Below are 16,928 nucleotides of genomic sequence, written 5' to 3'. Positions count from 1 at the left end.
GACGACCAATCAAAAAACGACCCTTGTTCACAAGACAGAATTTTTTCAGCGAAGCTGCGAGGTTTCTGTTCACCTAGCAAAAACGGCAGCTCTTCTTCCTTCCCTGAACATACCGTTTCATGGGTTTGGGGGCGCATCTGTTCATGCGTGTTAACTAGTAATACTTGACCCCTTTCACTGGACTCTCACACGGGTTTGAGTCAATGATTTGAAACTGTTTAAAATAACATTTAATTATCTCTGTTTTCCCTAAATATTTTATTTTGCCAACTGTTTTTCTTAAAATTGTATATGAAAAAAATTGCACATGTACCTATTTTACAGTATCAAACATGAACCTTCTTTTCTGGCCACCAGGATATATTTTATGTTGGGGCGCCTGGGTGGCTCAGTGGGTTAAGCCTCTGCCTTCGGCTCAGGTCATGATCCCGGGGTCCTGGGATGGAGCCCCACATCGGGCTCTCTGCTCCGCGGGGAGCCTGCTGCTCCCTCTCCCTCAGCCCCACCCCCACTCGTGCCCTCTACCTTACTCACTCTTTCTCTGTCAAGTAAATAAACAAAATCTTGAAAATAAGAGATATAATTTATTTTAACTGATTTCAGCTCACTTGGGAAGGGGGATTGTTTGCCTGTTTTAAGCTCAATGCTGAGTTAAGAGCCTCAGGACATATGACATTTGTATCAGTCAGGGTTCTCCAGAGACACAGAAAAGAGAGAGACAGAGATGGAGCGATTTCAGCAACTGGCTCACGAGATGGTGGGGGCGGGAGATTCTGAAATGTGCGGACTGGCGGACAGGAGACCTGTGGATTCTGCAGTCCCAGTTCTGAACTCCACAGGGCAGCCGGCAGGACACAAGCAAGTTCTCTGTGTTGCGGTCTTGAGAATGCCTTCTTTGGGAAACTGCTGGTTGCTTTCAACTGATTAGACTAGGCCCACCCACACTGTAGAGGGTGCTTTTGCTGAGAGCCTACTACTAATCTGGATGTTAATCACATCTTAAATAAACCTTCATGGTAACATCTAGCCCGGTGTGGACCAAATAACTGGACACCGCAACCTAGCCACATTGACACATAAAATTAACCATCACAAATTTGAAAGCAGGGTTTGAAAAACCCGGTCACATAACTAAAATCTCAACAAGGATAGGTCTACACGGTATCTTCGCTACAAGCCAGCTGCCTGTGCCCATTTTCTTCCAGAAGGAAATAAAAATGATCACACTGTTTTTTTATGTGCCAGCAGCAATTCAAACTAGCTCGTCATAATCTCATTTAGGGGGACACGCTGAAGCCGTGTACAAGGTTACATCTTAGACTCTGAAATAGTGCTTTTATTGTGTGTTTTTATTTTAATTATGAGCAGCACATGTCTTGTGCACCTAGAAACCTAATAAATAATGCGTAGTACTAACACTAATGCATTTCCTTGTCCAAGAACAGACTCTCAAGAAAATCCAGAACTGGTTCATGGCCCCCAAAAGGTCAGGTTGCTTTTAGGGAATTATTAAAAACAACAGAAAAACCAGGTCTTAAAATCCCAAAACCAAAAAACCTTCCAAATCTAACCAAAATGCTTTACCTGGATTGTGCCAAATATGACAGCAGTCCGTCCTAAAAACCAGCTGAACTCTGACGCCAATTCTGGGAGGCTTGTAAGTTTGGGGAGCATGTTGTGTCTCGTGGGGACGTCGGTGCCTGGACGAGCTGGGCGCTGATGGAAGCTGTGCCCGTAAAGCTCGCCCAGCAAGCTGGGGTCACACTGATTAGGATCCCAACAGCCCCAGCTGGGGACACTGTGGATTTTCTCAGAGAGCCCCCACTACTCATCACAATATATCTTTCCCCATCAAGGTAAGGAGCTGCCCCTAGGAACTTGTTGGTGGGGACCCCCGGGGTAGAGAGGGCGCAACTCCAGGAGGGATCCTTGGGCTTGGCATGGGCTGTATGGCAGGAGCAGAAGCAGCTCGGTCAGGGACCCGCTCCAGGGGAGTGTGCTGTCTCCATGACTGACCATCGGCTTGGCCTGGCAGAAGAGTGAGGGGCAGCAGGTGCACAGCATGGGCAGTGGGAGGCTCCCAGCCTGGGTCCCACCTCGGGGATGCCTGTGAGGTTCAGCGTCCCCACCTCCTCCTGGTCCCCAGGCTGCCACCGACGTACCAGGACAGGGACAGGGACAGGAAGGCGTGTCCCTGAGGGCATTTGAAACGATTTTCCTGTCCTTCTCAAAAGCTGGCCCCATCTCCAAGTTCGCATGCGGTTCTGTCTTTTAAAGGACCCAGAGCATGTGGTGAAGGGGTTACGCGGACTCTGCAGAAGTCAGGACGATGCCGGAAACCACAGCTGAGAGCGGGGTCTTTCTAAAATTGCCCGTCGAGTTGAGCAGAGTTGATTCTACTCTCTCTCTGGACCTCTCTGCTCCCCCTGAGCACAGGAAACCAAGGGTCTTCTGTGATTTGGTCCTGAGCGTCATCACCCTGTTGTCAAATCCTGAAATTAAATTGGCTCCCAATTACTTAATTATCAAAATGCATTTCTTACCCCGTGGCGGTCGCTGGGTTATGGGCGGAGGATAGGAAATGGGGAGTGAGATGGTTTAATCGCTCACAGTCCGTGACATTAGGGCTCCGGTCGGGGTGCAGGGAGAACCACGGGCACGCACACTCGCAGACACACACACTCGCCGTGCACGCACACGCGCACACACACACGCGTGCACGAAACAACTGGGAACAAAGTTGGAGGACGGGGATGACGGACTGCGCGTCACACACTATTCACGCTTTAAGGAGTTCCGAGGAGGAAAGAGCTCAGCGTGGCCTCAAGCCACTGGGAGTGGTTTCATCGTGGCCTCAGAGAGCCATTTTTAAAGTCTGTCAGTAAGAAACGTGGGTGGACGGGTCCAGCCCGGGAAGGTGCTGTCTCAGAGAGGAACAGGAAAGCAGCAGTGAGGAGCACGGCCCCGGCCAGCTGGAGTCACGAGCCAGGAGCGGAGGAAACTGCTTGCAGCGCCCTGGACGTTTGCGCCCGGGACGTGGGCCTGGGGGTCCCTTCCGGTCTGCGCTCCCCGTCCTGAATTTCTTACCTTCGCTGTGCAAGTATATTAATTCCTTTCTAAAGTTGTTAAAAGAAATCTGTTGAGCTTCTTAGGAAGACTCACAACAACCAGTCTTGGAAACAGCTGCCCTCCTGGCAAGCTTCGGACGCGCCCGCCTCCACCCTGCACCACGGCTCGGCACAGCCCGGAGCCCGCGAGCCACTTCCCAGAGCTTCCCTTGCTTCGGGGCTGCAGTCGCCGGGGCTGCCCTCCAGGAGAGCCACGCCAGGCCGAGTCAAGCACAGCGAGCAGTGCCCACCCCCAGCTCTGACCCTCGGTGCAGAGTCCCCAGCGGCCTGCCAGGCTGTCAGGGGCCACGTCCAGGGCGCCATCGGCAGAGCCCCAGTGTCCCCCCACAGTGCGCATGTCTTTGTGCTGACCCCCTAAACACTTACTGTTACAATGGCACATCCTTGAGGTTTTCTCCCTTATTCTTTTTAAACATGTCTTTAAATGTTTAAAGCCTGGTTTAACGGGTTTCAAGCCTGTTGAAGCCTGTTGAAGCCACAGCCTCTGGGACACTCAGGGGTCCCGACCTGTGTCACAAGCTCCCTCCCAAGGCCCCGCAGCTCAGGGACCAGCCCCCCAGATAGCAGGTCTCCTCTTAGGGTCAGGACACGCTGGGGGGGCCTTAGCATGATCATGGCCAGAGTCCCAGCAAGGTCCTGACCAGCAAAGAGTGCCAGGGAAGAAAGCTTCTATGCCCTGAGCTTGGGGCTCGTCACGTCCAACAGATGGCTGGTGGCGGCTCAGGACACAGGCCCCGGAGTCCGACTCGCGTTCCAGGCTCGCGCAGCTGTGTACCTGTGCACGGCTCAGGCCACCTCCCCACCGGGGAGAGGGCCTGCTGGGAACTTCTGGAAACAGCACAGGGTGCGTGGGAAACCCCAGCAGGTTATACTCGCACAACAGCGCAAGGCAGGAGCCCCCCAGCATCCCGCCCCGGCCCCTGCCTGAACCCAACGGCCCCCCCCGCACATGAAGGGGACAGGAGCTCTGACGCAGCCCTCAGCCCAGACGAGCCTTGCAGTCAAACCCTCAGAGACAGAGAGCGGGGGCGGGGGCCACGGTGACTACTCCATGGGGATGGCGCTCCGGGCGGGGTCACCTGAACGTCCAGAAGCAGGTCGTGGCCACGGTGGCAGAGCACCAGGAATGCACGCAGTGTCACTCAGCCGTGCACTTTACAGTGGCTCGTTTTCTGCCATGGGAATCTCAACTCAACTGAAAACCACGCGGCGCTCGCGGCCCGGGTCCCTCCGAGCGCTCCGGCCAGGTCCCCTCCACGGGCTCCTGATCGGCACGGCCCAGGCCTTCCGGGGGCTGCAGCTCTGCTCCACCTCCCCCAGAACCACGGAGCCGAGCCACGGGGGGAGCCACGGCCACACCTAGGTTTAAACCACGTCTCCATCAGACTCTCTGGCCGCCCCCACTCCGTGCTTCGTCCCAGACCCAGACGCGCAAGGTGCCCAGACTCCCTCCTGAGAAAGGCACCAGAGCAGCGTTCCCTATGTCGGCGTCGACCCTTCTCCGTCGGGCCCCGTGCCTGGTCTTGGTTCTTCCCCTTCCTCCCTCCCGGCCACCAAGGGGCGCGATGCCTGCCTCAGTTTCTCCTCCAGCACCCCACGCTGCTGCAGGATTCTCTGTCTGTGTTCGTGCCCGGGTTTTCGCTGCCCTGCCCCGCCACTGTCGTCCCACGGTCGTGGCTTTGCACTGGGCCCCGAAGCTGTCAAGCAGGACCCGCCTCCCCGAGCACCCGACGCACAGGCACTCGGGGTGGCTTTTCCCCGGTGACTCAGTGTGCACGACAGTGAGGAATTCGTAGAGAAATGAGCTCCGGCTCCTCGTCTCACTGCGGTGGGAATCGTGTCCCGGCCCCGTGCCGCTGCTCACCGCTGCTGGGGTCCGGGCTGGGGGTCGTCCCGGGGGTCAGACCAGCTCCCGAAGGCCCCTCAGCAGGCGTGCCTGGTCCTGCCCCTGCTCCTGCCTGGGCCCCTGGTTCCCCAAACCTGCTCACTCTGAGCTGGTTTGCCGCCGACCTCAGGACTCCGTCCGGGGTGATCTCCGGGCTTCCCGCTCAGCCCCTCCCACCCGAACGCCGATCCTCTCTGTCAACCTCGTCTCCGAAACAATCACAAACTCCACCAGAGAGACGAGCCCGCGGAGCGTCTTCCTCGGGCACAGAACCCTGCCCCACGCTCTGCTGAAAACACCAGGACCCAAGCCCTCCTGTCACCTTAGGGACCACACCCTCCTAAGGGTCCCAAGTCCCCGCATGACCCCGACCGCCACGTGGGAATCCTTCGCCCCAAACTCCATGGGTGGTCTTGAAGCGATTCCTGATGGTGGCTTGACTCAGCGACGGTGCTGCAAGGTGACCGGATTGGAAGCTTGTAGACGTTCAAGACCCTGCCTTAACCCTGCTACGCTGTCCCTTACCAGGGGCTTGCAGAAACACGTCTACTAACGGAGGGACTTCACTTTGCCCTCTCCCACGTGTGTAACGTGGACATGGCCTGTTTGTTCTCCTGCGTGTTTCGAGGATTGACTTCATGAAGGCTGCAAGGAGCACGGCCAGGCAATGGGCAAGTCGGGTATTAGGATCTTCCCAAGGAGCTTGCCTTGTCCCCTGCAAAAGCCAACAGGTAAACAGGAAATGTGTTGCAAGACAGAGCAATCCTGTGCATCACAGAGGCAGCCCTGGAGGCCCAGAGGGCTGCCGTCTGGGCCCTGGTTGGTGTTAAATCCCCATCGAGGGGCAGCTGGGGCCTTTGAAGTCCGGGTGAGACCTTGACATCCGAGAGACAGAGTTTCCCGCCGCATGAGCAGGGAACGGAGTTAATCACAGCCGTCCCGGCAGTCTGACCACACGGACCAGCACCCTGCGCGAGGTCAGGATGCCCGCGCAGCAACGACCCACACAAGTAGAAGACTGAGCCTACCTTTCGTTGGACTTGGTGGCCTCTAGAACATTCTGGGCAGTGGCCGACTTAAGACGCTCGGGAGCTCTGTCCCCTGATTTAACGGCCGAAGCGGCAATGAAACTGCACTCGTCGAAGTACTTGCGCTCTGCTCCAGGAACGCAGTATTTGTTTCCAGCAAGACGGTGGAGTCAGCAAAAAGATGCAGTGTGCTTGGGAACAAAACGCAGGGACGGTGTAGCCTCAGCTGTGGTGACGTGGGGACTGAACCATCGATGGACCCCGCTCAGGCCGTGCACTCCTACTTGCTGTTAAGGGAGACAGCTCGCTCTGCGTCCCTCTGCTCCGTCGCCAAAGACCGTCCTCTGCCTTCCGCGTCTTGTTGCGTCCGGCTCTCACGTGAGCATGTTCTGCTGCGGAGAAGCTCTTTCGTTGAAAAAGAGGTGGTCCTGCTTCTGAGACGACATCTTGTCTCCAGCTCGGTCATTACCTGCAAAAACATTCTTCTTCTGTCGGCCGAAGGACAGAAAGATGCAGTTACTGAAGTAGGGTTGGGAGCCACTGGACATTGTCTTGTCTCCGTATTTCCAGCAAACCTTGCAAATGTTTGACAGAGAGTTTGCTGTGTGCCAGGAGGTGAAGGTTTTGTGTGTTTATGTAAGTATATTTGATGTTTCTCACAGCAGACGAACAGGAAACTGAGGCACACAGTGGTTGTGGCACTTGCCCACGGTCGCAATGCCTGTGGGTGCTGGAGCAGGAGTAAGAAACGGGCGGCCGGCTCCCGAGGGCTTGCTGGGGGCCCTGACTGCGTGGTCTGGAAAGCTTGGTAAGTAAACGCAGGGAGGAAGCCGTCAGTCAACCCAGAAGCTGGCCTCCTCGCTGTCCTGTCCTGCGGCCACGTGTGTCCGGATCGGAATGACGAGCCACGTTCACTCTCACATCCTGAACTCTGTGGTTTGCTCTGCAGTTTTCCTGATGCTGGTCACCTGGCTCGGGGGAGCCGTTTGCCCCCCAACCCCACTGTGGGGCATCGAGGTTGCTTCTAATTCTTCACCGAGAGGAAGGATGCTTCGGTGAACATCTGCGCATGGTGTATTTTCCCATCATTTCTTTAGGATAAACAGGGCAAATTGCTAATAGCAAAATTAAAAAAGATTCCAAGATCTAGTTGCAGTGTGAGGGAAAGTCCTACAGACCCAAGGACCAGGCCGCTCCTGGGTTATTTAAATAATCTCAGAGCACGACAACTCATCTTTACACACATACCGCATGGGGACATTTGGGAAAAAAAAAAAAGGATTAAAATGAACAAGGAAAAGAGAGAACATTTCAGGCCAACGCCCCTTACGAAAATCAATGCAAAATTTTTCATTGAAAATGTGAGTCCAGTAAATCTGTGGTAATTAAAAAACAAACAAACGAACAAAAAGGACAATGTCCCACAACCACCACAACCAAGTAGGTTTTGTTCTTGAAAAGCAAGGGTCACTCACTACAGATATAGACGGAACGGCATAAATGTTACATCCCTTCAGGGAGACATCAAAGTAACTATTAAAATTTTTGCAGCAAGATCTTTATTAATCAAAATTATGAATAAGTTTCTAGGAAATGAGCAAAGATTTGAGAGAGAAACAGACAACATGGGCCGTATTATCTTCAACTGTTTTGGAGTTTCAGTTAAAACAAGAAAAAAACAGGAAGATACTGGAAATGGAAAGATAATATTATCTCTGTGAGCAGATTACATGGTCGTAGACTTAGAAAAGCCCCAAACTTTTGCCAAAATATAATACGAGGTATGTAGGAAAGTGGCTGAAGTATTTAAAAAGTGATCTCTTTTCCGTGGACACAGAGTGTCGCGTTCTATTTTCTGCATACAATTCACAGCAGCAGTAAGGATTGAATCTCACCTAACATCTAACATAACAAGAAATGCACATGAGTTCAAGTACATGAGTCTACTGGAACATGACAGAGCCTGGGAAACAGGGAGACGACAGTGTGTGCTTGTGGAGGAGATCCAGTAATCCAGAGAAGTCCATTTCCCCCAGATTAACCTCAGAGTTAAATCCAAATCTCACTTTTGTATTAGAAAATACGCAGTTAATCTGGAGGTGAAAATGTCCAGGGGTAGCTAAGAAGCATTTGCAAAAGAAGCATGAGTGTCTTAGAGCCACTCCAGTCAGCTAGCTATCATGAATCGTTCTAGGGGGTAGAGAGAACAGTGGCTTTTGGGACAAAATAAAGATTTGGAAGAAGATCCACAAGCATTTAGGGATTTTATAACCGCATGATAGAGATTCTTTCATAAATCTAAGGAGTATATGATACAGACTTGATTATATGGTAAACAATATAGTTACTGGCTATCTTTAGGGAAAAAGAAAAAAGTTGGCTGCCTAACTTATCCACTCATAAAATGCGGTATCACTAGATTAAAATATGTATGTGTATTAGAAACTAAAACATAAACGAGGGGAGAATATCTTAATTTTGAGGTGGAGAAGGTTTTATTGTTTGAGCGTAAAACCAAGACCAAAAAAGTAATAAGGAAAATACAATTGATTTGGCCAGAGACATCACACAAAATAAATGACGAATGGGAAAAATGTGTGATTTAGCCAACAGATAAATTATTAATCTTCCTGGGGCTCCTGGGTGGCTCAGTGGGTTAAAGCCTCTGCCTTCGGCTCAGGTCATGGTCCCAGGGTCCTGGGATTGAGCCCCACATCGGGCTCTCTGCTCAGCAGGGAGCCTGCTTCCCCCCTCTCTCTGCCTGCCTCTCTGCCTACTTGTGATCTCTGTCAAATAAATGAATAAAATCTTAAATATATATGAATCTTCCTAATACATGAAGGTCACAAAGCCGAGGAAGAGGAGGAGACTGAAGATAGAAACGTGCAGAACAGGGGCGCCTGGGGGGCTGAGTCCTTGAGTGTCTGCCTTGAGTCCCGGTCGTGATCCCGGAGTCCCAGGATCGAGCCCTGCATCGGGCTCCCTGCTCAGCCTCAGGCCTGCTTCTCCCTCTCCCACTCCCCCTGCTTGGGTTCCCTCTCTTGCTTTTCTCTCTCTGTCAAATACATAAATAAATAAACTCTTTGAATAGAAAAGAAAAAAGAAAGGTGCAGAAGACACCCACAATTCGCCCTTGGAAACAGGAACACTCAGGCCGCATGAGAGGGGCTGAGCTTTGACGGACGCACGCGGAGAGAGCGGAGTATGGATTTTCACCCACCAGCCTGGCCAAGACTGAAATGTTCTACTCCCTTTTCGGTGCACATGTGAATAACAGGCTCATCCTGCGGAGTGACACCCCGTTTTTGGGAGGAAACTAACTGTATCTATCAAACTATAAAATACACTCACTTTTGACTTGGCAGTTCCGCGCAGGACTCCCGGTTCAGAGCGCTTGGCCTGGGCCCGGAGCCCGGTCTCCGGCACGTGTGGGCCCCACGGTGTCTCTGACAGCATGTGTCAACATGAGAGTTTTGAAACAGCCGAGTGCCCGTCGGAAAGGGGCCAGGTGAGGAAGTGACAGGGTGGCCAGACACTGGAGCTCGATGCCGTCGTTCACGACAAGGATGCGAGTCCCTCACGCACACACGCACGCCCCTTGTGAGCGCACAGACGCGGCAGGTATTCGGCACGCGCCTCTACTTCCACCCGGATGGCAAAAAGGCAGGAGGACATACCAAACCCGGCGCCCGCGAGTCCGGGGATCATGGAAGCCGTCTCGTTGTCACTCTGGCATCGCTGGAATTACTTACCGGTGGATTTCCTCTTACGGCGTTGCAAATGCAGGGCGGGTGTTTAAAAGTGAAGATTAAAAGGCCCAAGGCTCTGAGCTCTTCTTCCCAGAGCGGGGTACGTACAGCCAAAGTGCTTCCAAACGGGTTGGGCCAGTTCGTTCGGCCAAAGCTCCGACACTGGGCCTCGTGGTTCCCAGAGGATCGCCGTGCCCCGCGCCCGCCTTCTAAGGAAAGTGCGCGGCTGCTCAGCACGGCAGAGCGGCCTCTTGATCTGGGACTTTCCCCTGCACCCACCGTCCGCGGGAGCTCGTCTGCACACCTGACCCAGGACACACGCGTGGGAAGAAAACGCAGCAGAACAGCCACCGCGAGCTGAGTTCCAGTCCCTGCGTTCTGCTCCGCATCGGGCCCCCTCGTAACAAGGTCAGCGTTGAAACGAGGGGCTAGCGTCCAGCGGGGCCCGTGGAAGTAGTCCGGGCTCCGCGAGGGGACCCGAGGATTGCTCACCCTCTCTGCGAACACGCCTGACTCGTACGCTGTCCCCCACAGGGACCTCCGCAACACGCGGGCAGGCTCCATGCGTTTCAAATGCCACGCGGTGCGCTGCTCTCGACCTCGGTGCCGCCCGCGCCCCCCTGCTGGGAGGTGAGCCCGTCCCGCACAGGGCGTCTGTCTGTTCCCGCCATTATCAGAATCCAGGTCACCAGAGCAAGGCGTCGCACACAGCAGGAGCTGGCCACCGTCCACTGGGTGAACGAGCTGTCGCTTTCCTCCCGCGGAGAGACGTCCAGCGTCTCCAAACGGCCGCGCCGGTCTGAACGAGTTAATGGAAAATGTCTTCTGCTCAAGACGTCCAGTCGACAAGATTAGCATCTTTCTTTGCTCCTGGTTTAGAGCCCTCGGATCTCAAGACTGAGAGTCAGCGTAACCTAAACACAGATCAAAGGCTCGACTGCGCCCCGCGACGCCCGCTAAGTACTTCCTCGGCCTGGACATAATCAAGTCCAGGACAGAACTCTCCCGGCCACGAAACAGAAGCGTCAACTTAGAAGTCTTTCTTTTTAAAATCTGAACTTACATTAGTCCAAAATCTGCCTCATCGTGACTTCCAGGTGTATCCTACTTCTCCATGCCCCCCGCCCGCCCGGAGCGAGTCATCTTTCCCTCCGGCGTGGAGGGCCCACCCGCACTGGTGCGCGCTCCTCCCCGCCCCCTCCAGGCCGGTCGCAGTCCCGCTTCAGACCCCAGGCTGCGCGGAGCATTGCCAGCCTCCCTGTTCCTGCACTCACTTCGCGGAGGGTCCGGTGGGCCTGGGACCGTGTCTCGCCCGGCAGCGAGCTCACCAGGGACGGACCCACGTCCATAAACGCAGCACAGTCCAGGCTCCTTCTTAGACGTCGCCTGTGGCTTCTTGTCGGCGACCTCATGAGGCTCGCCTCATTGTACACGTGAAGATGAGCGTCTCACGAGAGCACACAGGGCCAGCTTGTAACGGCTTCTCGCGCTCGCCACGTGGCGCCAGACAGGGTCTAGATGTGCGGGAGGCTGAGCTGATGCTCGAAGAGGAAAACGACTCACGAATGCTCCGTGAAATGGTTGAGACTTGGAAGTCGGGCCCACGGCAGGACACAGCGGTGCGAGCGTGAGTGATGTGGTGACAGAGGCGTCCACACGGCCCCGAGATGGGGACACCCGGGTCCCTTGCCTCATCTCTAAAGTCGAGTGACTTGGACGTGATAAAATCATCTGAGGACTTAATTTAGAAGCCCTCCGATGTACTGACCATGTTTTATTCAGTAAATAACGGTCATAAAGATTTCTTGCGGCTTAAAGAGTTGTATGAGAGAGGCTGGGGTGACACGCCAACCTTCAGTGTCCCCTCGGGCTGTCAATGAAGCAGGAGGGGCAACGGCGGTGGCACAGCAGCCAGGAGCGGGCGGCGATGAATCAGCCTGGGATTTCCGCTCTTTCCCAGATAAACAGACCCAGAGTCAGCTGTGCCCAATGGACGTTATTTGACAGTGAGGTTGGCTGCAGTGTTGGGAGAGATGGAATTTCTCTTACGGTCTGTGCAGGGGATGTTTGGGAGGACGTAGCATGGGGAACCTTCCCCACGGTCAACGCACCCATCTTTGAATCCTTGGAAAGATTCAGCGTGAAGCCTGTCTCTTAACAGGCTTTGAGAGGTGGCATCACATTTGCAAAACGTGTCTGTGCCTTACGATCTCCGACAGCACCATGTAAGGAGGCAACATCTGACGGTCTGTGCTGTCCCTGCTGACATGACCTGCCCCGCCCGCCGTTCAGCCTGGGCGGGAGGCGGAATCAGGACGGTGCAGACTGCACGGCTCCGAGTCGCACGCCGGACCCTGCCCTTGGCTCAGGGAGAATGACCCAGCGTAAATGCTGAAAATGTCTCGTGCATGTGTGAGTGCTCCGAGGACAAATGCTTCACCTATCGCTTGAGTCCCGCCCGCTGATGTTAAATTAAAGTCATCAGCTTCGGGGGAAGCTGCCTCGGAAACGCGCAGCACCCATAAGCGACACTGACACCCTAGTGATTCACGGTGAACACACACCTACGTCTTTTTTCTAATTTAAATGTACAGAATGAGCCGAGGCCCCGGGCGTTCGTATGGCAATGCATTTCCGATCTCATGACATGTGTGCCCCGCTCCGTGAGAATTAGCCGCCCTCAATATTACAGGTGGGAACAGACTGTGATTTTTCTACGCAATTTCCGTTCGTATTGTATTAAAATGTCCACGATGCATTTTCTGTCAAAGGAAGTATCATTTCATAAAATTAATCACTATTACCCCATGTGGAGATGTCAGGCATTGCTGATATAACCCTCAGATGATTGCACGGAGTGGCTTTAGGCTAAGAGACGTATTTCCTATGCTGTCGCACGAAGTGGTTTGTCCTGCCCGTTCCTGGGGAAACAGTGTGAATTCTATTTTTCACTCCATGCTTCTGTGGTGTCCTCCCTAGTGAGAGACTGCTTTTTTCCCTTTTCATCATCTCTTGGTTATCTCGTAAGTGCAGAAGTTGACAAACACAATAGTAAAAGAAAAAAGAAGCTGTCTTATTTCCTTGACTTTGTAACACTGCTGAGTGACTTTCAGCTTCGGTCTGCAGCAAGAACTCGTAGAAATGTACATTCCTGGGTCCAGCTTAAGCAATTCTAACTTCGAAGGTCTAAAGGTGGATCCAGTAGTCTGGCTTTTTGACAAGAATCTCAATTTTTTGGATAAATGTGGTGTGTAGGTCATGTTTTGAGAAATATTGCTAAGTACATTACTGCTCCTTAATGTGACTCTATATTCAATGTAAATGTCCTTTCCATTTTTACAATTCCATTGAACCACTCAAGCTCTACAGGTTTTCCTCTTCTTGCTACCTTCTGCCCCACCATCCATCCTACTTCCTATCTGTCCGCTCACCCGACGGCCTGTCTACCCGTCCTTCCTGCCTTCCATCCATTCGTCCGTCCACACTGTAACCAGTTGTAAAGGCTTATTATGTGTCTTGGGATCTGGGGGTAAAAGAAAGATACGATCCTTGTCTTGAAGGAGCTCAAAGACACAAGACAAATTCTTGACGACCAATCTCGTCCCTGTTGTCTGTTACTGAGACTGTAAACCATGCTCTGATTTCAACAACCAAATAATAACAAAAAGAGTAAAACAAAACTGTTTTCAGGATTATTTGAATCTTTTACTATTTCTTACGCCCATGATGATATCATTGATCAAACTTCGGGAATTACATTGAACCCTACGGATCTAAGGTCTACAGAAGGAGCCAGGACTGTCCTCTCTCACACATGGTGGTATGGCATGGACTCGTCGGCCCTAGTGAGAATCACACTCCTGGATTAGATCCATTTAGAATCAGCAGTTTGCATTTTGAAAGATCTTACGGACCGAATCCTTCCTTTTACTGACTGGAAGAGTCATGCGTCCTGTGAAGGCCCCGAAGCAGCCTGGTGTTTGTGATATGCCATAATATCTTATAGCCTATCACCTCTCTGCTTTTGTTTTTTTTGGGGGGGGGGATGGATAAATTTATTTTGGCAAAAAAATGTGCAAAATAGATTATATAGAGTGCCAATTTTAATGTTAAAGTCAGGTATACACACTTCTTTTGCATGTGATAATACAAAAATGAACATTCTAATTATGTAAGTCAAAGCCTAAAAAACTCTTTTTACAAAAATAATAAGCTTGAATCCATTAATACCTTGAAAAAAATTATACTACCTGGGAATTCATTTGTGTCTAGTAGAATTTTACTTAGATCATTTGCATAACTTCTTTTTCCTTCAAGGTAATGGTTTCATATATTAAATTGCCATAAGCACATCTGAAGAGTTAAGATATATCCAGTGGTATATATAATTTTTAAGGAGGTCTAAAAATCTACATTTTCTCTTTAAATCAGGAATTTCAATGAGGGTGACAGCAAAAGTAGATTTTAATTGCAATTTGGGGAAAGATTTCTACTTTCTTAGAACTTTGCTTTCAGCAAGCCCTCCCGAAGGTCAAGGGAATCGGGGTGCCCTGTCAGAACGTCTCCCCACCATCTCTGTATACTCTCACAAGATCATGTCCGCGTTCCCCCATTGTTTCCCAGATATCTAGCACTGACTGAATTCTTGTAAATTTTTAAGAGGATAAAAGGGTGGAGAAGATGGTTTATTTCGAAAATTACAAATAAAATTAATTATGTGCCTTAAAAAGCTCAACATCTACCAAGCTGTCCCTGTCCATCCGTCCGTCCATCTGTCCATCCGTCCATCCGTCCGTCCATCCGTCCATCCATCCGTCCATCCGTCCATCCATCTGTCCATCCGTCCATCCGTCCATCCATCCACGATCCGTCCATCCACGATCCGTCCCTCCGTCCATCCGTCCATCCATCCGTCCATCCGTCCATCCGTCCGTCCATCCGTCCATCCGTCCATCCATCCACGATCCGTCCATCCACGATCCGTCCCTCCGTCCATCCGTCCATCCATCCGTCCATCCGTCCGTCCGTCCATCTGTCCATCCGTCCATCCGTCCATCCATCCACGATCCATCCATCCACGATCCGTCACTCCGTCCATCCGTCCATCCATCCGTCCATCCGTCCGTCCATCTGTCCATCCGTCCATCCGTCCATCCATCCACGATCCGTCCATCCATCCACGATCCGTCCCTCCGTCCATTCGTCCATCCATCCGTCCATCCGTCCATCCATCCGTCCATCCGTCCGTCCATCTGTCCATCCGTCCATCCGTCCATCCATCCACGATCCGTCCATCCATCCACGATCCGTCCCTCCGTCCATTCGTCCATCCATCCGTCCATCCGTCCATCCACAATCCGTCCCTCCATCCATCCATCCATCCGTCCGTCCATCCGTCCATCCACGATCCGTCCCTCCGTCCATCCGTCCATCCGTCCGTCCATCCGTCCATCCGTCCGTCCATCCACGATCCGTCCCTCCGTCCATCCATCCATCCATCCGTCCATCCGTCCATCCGTCCGTCCATCCGTCCATCCGTCCGTCCATCCACGATCCGTCCATCCACGATCCGTCCCTCCGTCCATCCGTCCATCCGTCCGTCCATCCGTCCATCCGTCCGTCCATCCACGATCCGTCCCTCCGTCCATCCATCCATCCATCCGTCCATCCGTCCATCCGTCCGTCCATCTGTCCATCCGTCCATCCATCCACGATCCGTCCATCCACGATCCGTCCCTCCGTCCATCCGTCCATCCATCCGTCCATCCGTCCGTCCATCCGTCCATCCGTCCCTCCGTCCCTCCGTCCATCCGTCCATCCATCCGTCCCTCCGTCCATCCGTCCGTCCATCTGTCCATCCGTCCATCCATCCACGATCCGTCCATCCACGATCCGTCCCTCCGTCCATCCGTCCATCCGTCCACCCACGATCCGTCCCTCCGTCCATCCGTCCCTCCGTCCGTCCGTCCGTCCATCTGTCCATCCGTCCATCCATCCACGATCCGTCCATCCACGATCCGTCCCTCCGTCCCTCCGTCCATCCGTCCCTCCGTCCGTCCGTCCGTCCATCTGTCCATCCGTCCATCCATCCACGATCTGTCCATCCACGATCCGTCCCTCCGTCCGTCCATCCACGATCCGTCCATCCGTCCATTCATCCTTTCTTCTCTTTAGCCATCTCTCTTTCCATCCATCCATATTTTTAACCACTTTTAACAACTCATCATACCAACACAAATGGTTATTAACCGTGAAACACCCTTTACTGATCTTGGTTAGTGTTGCTGTGGAAAAGTCGTTTAAAACCCGAAGGCTGATTTCCCTTTTCACCACCAGGGACTGCCAGGACACAAAGTGGGTGGTGAGGAGCACAGCAAGGCGCTCCGCGGTGGGCGGGGTTTGTTCTCCCAACAAATCCCGAGTTTTCTGGAATCCTCATGCATTCACTGGATGGAAAGAATGATTGGTCACATTTTAGTCTTTTCAGTAACATCCACACATACCCCAATAGCGATCACATTCATAAGGGGCATCTTTAATATAAACACATAGAAAGCGTCTCTGTAACAGCCCTAGGGTTGTGAAGGGGAGTGTTAGGATCAGTACAATCTCTCCTCTGTTCAGACGGTCATCTGGACTTCCCTCACTCTACCAGTATCTGTGCAGAATATTGTGATATCAAGTAGAATATTTAAACTGCGTAAGTTAAAACTTTTAACCACATTTAACAACTTTTTCTTTTCTTTTTTTGGAAGAGAGAGGGTGGAAACAGTGAAAACAGATCTCTGATATTCCACTCTGGTCTCAGATGGACACAGGTCTAGGGTGTACAAATCATCGATCAGATTTCCCTAGACCCTTCGTTGGTGTCAAAGGCTCCCCTGCTGCCTGGCCCCCTACCCCTGGCCTTTTAGGATCTTTCTAAGTAATATACCAGGTTCAGATAAAATTGGTCTTTATAAGGGCAGGGGTGGGTGACGTGATTGCCGTCCTTCAGAGAGCACCGCGCCAGCTGCCCGGGGATGGAGCAAATGACTTGCAGGGACGAGGCCCAAACTCAGAAAACCGCACCTGTCACCACCCCGGAGCCACCCGCTGACACAGCCTCACGACCTTGAACCACAGCAGAAACGGAGAT

Source organism: Mustela erminea, chromosome 13 (genome assembly GCF_009829155.1).
Source record: "Mustela erminea isolate mMusErm1 chromosome 13, mMusErm1.Pri, whole genome shotgun sequence".
NCBI classification, from domain to species: Eukaryota; Metazoa; Chordata; class Mammalia; order Carnivora; family Mustelidae; genus Mustela; species Mustela erminea.
This window is presented reverse-complemented; position numbering follows the sequence as displayed.